The following is a 7,115-nucleotide window of genomic DNA, read 5'->3' on the forward strand; positions in this document are numbered from 1 at the left end:
ATTTTGACCCCCCCCCCTCCCCTGTCCACCCAGCAGTGATTGGATAGCTGGGTATGATAGATCTTGCGGAAAGTACTTTGCGATAGACTAGCGTCATATCCAAAGGGTAGCAAGCAATTGCTATTGTCTGTTTCCCGATAAAGAAACCGGCGGGATAAACTCCGGCTCACTGGGCCTCATGATACAGAAGAACTACTAATTATGTCCCGGTGAACCGGGTGTATATATATATATATATATATATATATATATATATATATATATATATATATATATATATATATATGGTCTCGCTTTCGGATAGGAAGGGGGAGGGGGTTCGAGTCCCGAGCGGCGCATAGTTGTGTCCTTTGAAAAGGCTCTTTATTCACATCCTCTCATTGCAATCGGTTGTAAATAGAGTACCTGGCCGTTAACAGCGTTGTCTCTGTCCGGAAAAAAAATTGTAATATCACATAACAGGCGTCATGTCTCGTCATACACGTTTTGTGTAGCTGTTGATTAGGGACGCCGCCTTGTAAAGCCCTTTGAAAACGTTTCGTAGATCTTGCGCTATCGATGCATTTAATTTATTTAGAAAACTCATAACATCCGCCAACCGGGTATAGATAGTATGCACTTGGCTAAGAAGCTCATAACATTGCCATCCGGAAGTATAACGGACCAACACACAAAACTGTGTGTATCCATGAACGTTTATAGTCTGGTTAATACAGTTAAGTGAGAACAACTCACAAACGCGGACGTCATCTTTGAACTATCTATAACGTACCAACACTAAAAAAACATGTGTAACCTTGAACGTTTGCCTGATCAATAGATAGAATGCGCTTGGCCAAGGAGTTCACAACATTGCCATCCGGAAGTATAACGGACCAACACACAAGCTCTGTGTAACCATGAACTTTTATAGTCTGGTTAATACAGTTGAGTGAGAACAACTCACAAACGCGGATGGCAAAAACAATAACAAAGGCCTGAGTGACGTCATCTGCATACTATCTATACAATTTAACGAGAAGTACTCGTATAACTAGCTGGCTAAAAACATATCAAAGAGCTGAGTGACGTCATTTCCCTTCTATCCAAATAAAAAAGGTCAAGTTCTTCTTATTCTTCAGGTGAATATTCTCCAATGGTGATGATCTATAGATAGTTCGAAGATGACGTCACTCCGGTCTTTGTTATTGTTTTTTTTTGTCATCCGCTTTTATAAGTAATGCTCACTTAATTGTATAGATAGAATGCGCTTGGCCAAGGAGTTCACAACATTGCCATCCGGAAGTATAACGGACCAACACACAAACTCTGTGTAACCATGAACTTTTATAGTCTGGTTAATACAGTTTAGTGAGAACAACTCACAAAAGCGGATGGCAAAAACAATAACAAAGGCCTGAGTGACGTCATCTGCATACTATCTATTAACCTGACTATAGATAGTATGCAGATGACGTCACTCGGGCCTTTGTTATTGTTTTTGCCATCCGCGTTTGTGAGTTGTTCTCACTAATCTGTATTAACCAGACTATAAAAGTTCATGGTTACACAGAGTTTGTGTGTTGGTCCGTTATACTTCCGGATGGCAATGTTGTGAACTCCTTGGCCAAGTGCATTCTATCTATAGATAGTATGCAGATGACGTCACTCAGGCCTTTGTTATTGTTTTTGCCATCCGCGTTTGTGAGTTGTTCTCACTAAACTGTATTAACCAGACTATAAAAGTTCATGGTTACACAGAGTTTGTGTGTTGGTCCGTTATACTTCCGGATGGCAATGTTGTGAACTCCTTGGCCAAGCGCATTCTATCTATAAAAGTTCATGGATACACACAGTTTGGTGTGTTGGTCCGTTATACTTCCGGATGGCAATGTTTTGAGCTTCTTAGCCAAGCGCATACTATCTATATTGCCTTTCCATGTGCTCGGGGTCATTGGTCATATTGCAAAATGTGCTCAAAGTGACCCACATAATGAAAAGTGTTCAGCTTGATACATGTGTATGCTTGTAACTTTCATAAACAAAGTAGCGTGTTTACATTTATTTAGAAATGGCCAATTGGATTCAGTAGCCTGATGTCACGCCGCCCGGCAACGGCGGCAATCGTTGTTCTCAACAAAGAAAATAATTACTTTTTATTCTTCATGCTGGCTCGAACTTTTCACATTCCTTGTGATCAGAATGTGTAAAAGTCAAAACATGATCAAATTTATGGGTTTTTTTCCTCTGGATACACTTTTACGCTCGCCGGGGAAATATTTCATACGGGCGTCCGCCATTGTTCCGATAGATTAGAGTCAGTGTTACTAAGTTAACATGCGTCATTAGGAAGGAAGTGACGTTACGACTGTTGAAGAGTATTCTTTGACAACAACATATCATGTGTGATTAAGGACTTGGTTGGACGGAAACCTGAATATAGATAGCTCCCGTTGTCTCTGTCTTGTGCCTTTTCTCTAAAATCATGATAGCTATGACAGTGATGTGAATCTGGCTTAGCAATATGCTTCAACAGTCATGACGTCACTTCCCTCGTAATGACGCATGGTAACTTAGTAACTGGCTCTTAACTATCGGAACAATGGCGGACGCCTGTATGAAATATTTCTCCAACGAGCATAAAAGTGTAAAAACATTATAAATATGATCATGTTTTGACTTTTATACAGTCTGATCACATGACATGAAAAGTTCTAACAGCATGAGAATAAAAAGTAACAATTTTCTTTGTTTAGAACCACGCTGCTCGCCGTTGCTGGGCAACGTGACATCAGACTATTGAATCCAATTCTGAGTTGTTTTAAATCGTTATAGAGAAGTAGAGGTAATATCGCTATTGTTGGTAGTTGACTCGCCAGTTTGTTTTGGCCCAAAAAATAGTGCGTGGCCTCTGTAAACTCATGGCCTCATCGTAGCTATCGTGAACGCATAGCCTGACACTGACCAAAATACATCAAAATGCCAGTCTTTGACCACAAAAGAAAACAAATCGTGAGTTGTATTCAATAGTTCAACCGATGGGACCACTTGTTTCCATGAGCACTACTCACGACAACTCACTAGACGGTGCAAAAACCAAATAATGACGTCAAAAAATGCCAGTCTTTTTGGATTTCAGTGTCAGGCTATAACTTAACGATAGCTACGCTGACACTGACCAAAAACCGACGTCAAAAGTCAAGTCTTTGACCACAAAAGAAAACAAATCGTGAGTTGTATTCAATGGGATTACTTGTTTTCTTTGTGCACTAGTGAAGACAACTCACAAGGCGGTCACAAACCCAAAAAATGACGTCAAAATATTCGTGGGTTTTTGTGTCAGGCGACAAGTTAACGATGGTGACGAATTGTGTGTCATTGACTTTTATTGGCGGGAACTTCAGGTTTACAACGTAGAATTTGTCCAAAACCTACGTGTCCACATGTGCAGGTCTGACATCCAAACCCACTTATGGGTCTGGTTTAACACTGTTGTAATAGACCATAATTTCCGTCATTTTTAAAGATATCCATTATAACAATGAGCCCATAAGAAATTGGGTAATCAGACCTGCAAATAAGGGCACGTGGTCCAAAACGTTTCCACCTTAACACAAAAATTTGAATTGGCAATGGTCTTTCGGCTCATATTGCAATGAACCAAAAAAAAAAAAGAAAAAAGAAAGAAAAAAAAGTAGGAATTTTAAATCAAAATGCCCAGAAATTTTACTTTCTTTTTTTTTGTTACTTTAAAAAAACTTTATTCAATTTTTTCTTCTCAATCGACGTTTGCATGCAGGTCTGACATCCGAACGAAACGATGGGCCTAGTTTAACATTGTTGCAATGGACAATATTTTGGGTCATTAAAAAAAAAAAATTCCATTATAACAGTGAACCCATAGTGGATTGGGTTACCAGACCTGCAAATAAGAGCATGTTGTTTCCAACCCAACATAAATAAAACCTGAACCCAAATCTTATATATTCGGATATAAATTCAATGAGCTATATTCCCTTCCATGTGCTCGAGGTCATAGGTCACATTGCAAAATGTGCTCAAAGTGACCCACATAGTCAAAAGTGTTCACAGCTTTTGAAATATCTAACATCACGATTGGTCATTTTGTTCAGCTTTACACACGGGTATGTTTACAACTTTCATAAACAAAGCAGCGTAAGAAATATCCAATCGTTGGACAGCAACAAATCATGTGATTGATGACTCAGTTGGACGGAAACATGAATATAGATCGCTCCCATTATAACATCGAGAAAAAACATAAACCTTAAACTTTAACCGGGATCTCGATAACTCGTTGGTAAAGCACTCGCTTCACGTCAAAAGATCAAAAATCGATCCCGGCTGCAGTCCAGAGTCTTTTGTGACCTTCCTGTCCACCTATCAGAGATTGGGAAACTGTTCCTGTTAGATCTGGCGGAAAGTACTTTGCTACAGACTAGCGTCCTATTCAAAGGATAGCAAACAATAGCTATAATCCGTTTCACGCAATATAAACGGGATAACCTTTGGATTCACAGACCTCATGGGTCTGAAGGACAAATTACTTAAACTTGAGTATTTATATATTGCAATATTCACAAAACGGACTCCATCGAGCTTTACAAGACGTCCTTAGTCAACAGCAAAATGTCGCATGTAGAACTAGACATGACGCCTGTTAGGCGATATTATTACAATTTTTATCCCCCTGAGACAACGCTGTTAGTGGCAGGGTACTTATTTAAACCACACGAAATTAAAACCCTCCATTAAAAACCCCAGATATGCTGTAACTTTGATCATCATTTGTGGTGGAGGTGGTGGTGATGATGATTATGGTGATGATGATGATGATGATGATGATGATGATGATGATGATGATGATGATGATGATGATGGTTGGACGTGATCATCATCATCATCATCATCATCATCATCATCATCATATCAATGACTTGAAAACATGGCAGTATATAGATAGTTCGAGGATGACGTCACTCACGTCTTTGTTATTGTTTTTTGCCATCCTCGTTTATGAGTAATGCTCACTGAACTGTATTAACCTGACTATAAACGTTCATGGATACACACATTTTTGTGTGTTGGTCCGTTATACTTACGGATGGCAATGTTGTGAGCGTCTTAGCCAAGCGCATACTATATATAGAGAGCATTGCTTGAAACACATTGTATAGATAGTATGCGCTTGGCTTATAAGCTCATAACATTGCCATCCGGAAGTATAACGGACCAACACACAAAACTGTGTGTAACCATGAACTTTTATAGTGTGGTTGATACAGTTTAGTGAGAATCACTCACAAACGCGATTGGCAAAATACAATAACAAAGGCTTGAGTGACGTCATCTTCGATCTATCTAGACAGGCCTGCAAATAGTTTAATCACTACACAAGCAAAATCTTTATTAGGATAATGAATTTATATTATTCTAGGTACCGTTATGGAACATACACTAAATGATTAACTTATGCACCTTTCATTCGCCTTGGCTATGGTGAAGAATGATTGATAAAGCAGCATATTATTATATCCTTATCTTAGTAGTATTTCGTTGTGTCTATCTCTCCCTCCCTCTACAATAATATCAGTCTCGTCCTTATCAATTGCCCTCGGCTGAGAAAAGAATCATTGGCCGAGATCCCGCAAACAAATCAATACGCCCTCCTCAAACTCAAGACAGAAGTAGGGCTAAATATAGACATGACGGTAACTTGCCTTATCTGTCCTTCAGGGCCATTCGGCCCCACCAATGTGCCGGAGTTTATCCCGGTTTCTGTCGAGTGAAACCGTGGCCTTCGTAAAGTTATGGCCTGACACTGACCAAAAAATGACGTCAAAATGCCAGTCTTTTGCCACAAAAGAAAACAAATCGTGAGTTTAATCCAATAGTTCAACCAATGAAATGACTTGTTTCTATGTGCTCTACTAACGACAACTCACTAATGACATCAAACTGCCATCCTTTTGGATTTCAGTATCAGGCTATAGATAGTATGCAGATGACGTCACTCAGGCCTTTGTTATTGTTTTTGCCATCCGCGTTTGTGAGTTGTTCTCACTAAACTGTATTAACCAAACTATAAAAGTTCATGGTTACACAGAGTTTGTGTGTTGGTCCGTTATACTTCCGGATGGCAATGTTGTGAACTCCTTGGCCAAGCGCATTCTATCTATAGATAGTTCGTAGATGACGTCACTCGGGTCTTTGTTATTGTTTTTTGCCATCCAGGTTTATGAGTAATGCTCACTGAACTGTATTCACCCGACTATAAACGTTCATGGATACACACAGTTTTGTGTGTTGGTCCGTTATACTTCCGGATGGCAATGTTATGAGCTCCTTATCCAAGTGCATACTATCTGTAACAACGATGGCTACGGTGAAACGGACAATAGCTATTACCTGCTGTAACCCTTTGGATAGGACGTTAATATATTAGATAGAAAGTACCTCCTCCAGATCTAACAGACCCAGCTACCCAATCACTACTGGGTGGAGAGTAATTTGGAGGTGGGGTGGGGGGTTGAAAACAAAACCTTGACTTCCCCTTTGCGTGTGGAGAGAGTGCTCTTTAGATAGTATGCGCTTGGCTAAGAAGCTCACAACATTACCATCCGGAAGTATAACTGACCAACTCACAAAACTATGTGTAACCTTCAACTTGTATAGTCTGGTTAATACAGTTTAGTGAGAATTACTCATAAACGCGAATGGCAAAATACAATAACAAAGACCAGAGTGACTTTCGCCGTTCCATCTATAGATAGTATGCCCTTGGCCAAGAAGCTCACAACATTGCCATCCGGAAGTATAACGGAACAACACACAAAACAATGTTTAACCACGACCTTTTATAGTCTTGTTAATACAGTTAAGTGATAATTACTCATAAACGTGGATGGCACAAAACTATAACAAAGGCTTGAGTGACGTCAACTTCATTCTGTCTGTCCTCTACTGGCCCTCTGACCAGACATATTTCTTCTCCATTTTGTCACCCCCCCCCCCCCCACCTTTCTACTCTCTTTAAAAAACAAAACAAAAACAACTCAACAATAGATTTCAGTAGTCTGACATCATGTCGCCCAGCAACCAGCAGCTTGGTTCTA

This window comes from Berghia stephanieae, chromosome 8 (assembly GCF_034508935.2).
Source record: "Berghia stephanieae isolate SIO BIC M18660-M18661 chromosome 8, UCSD_Bste_1.3, whole genome shotgun sequence".
Taxonomy (NCBI): domain Eukaryota; kingdom Metazoa; phylum Mollusca; class Gastropoda; order Nudibranchia; family Aeolidiidae; genus Berghia; species Berghia stephanieae.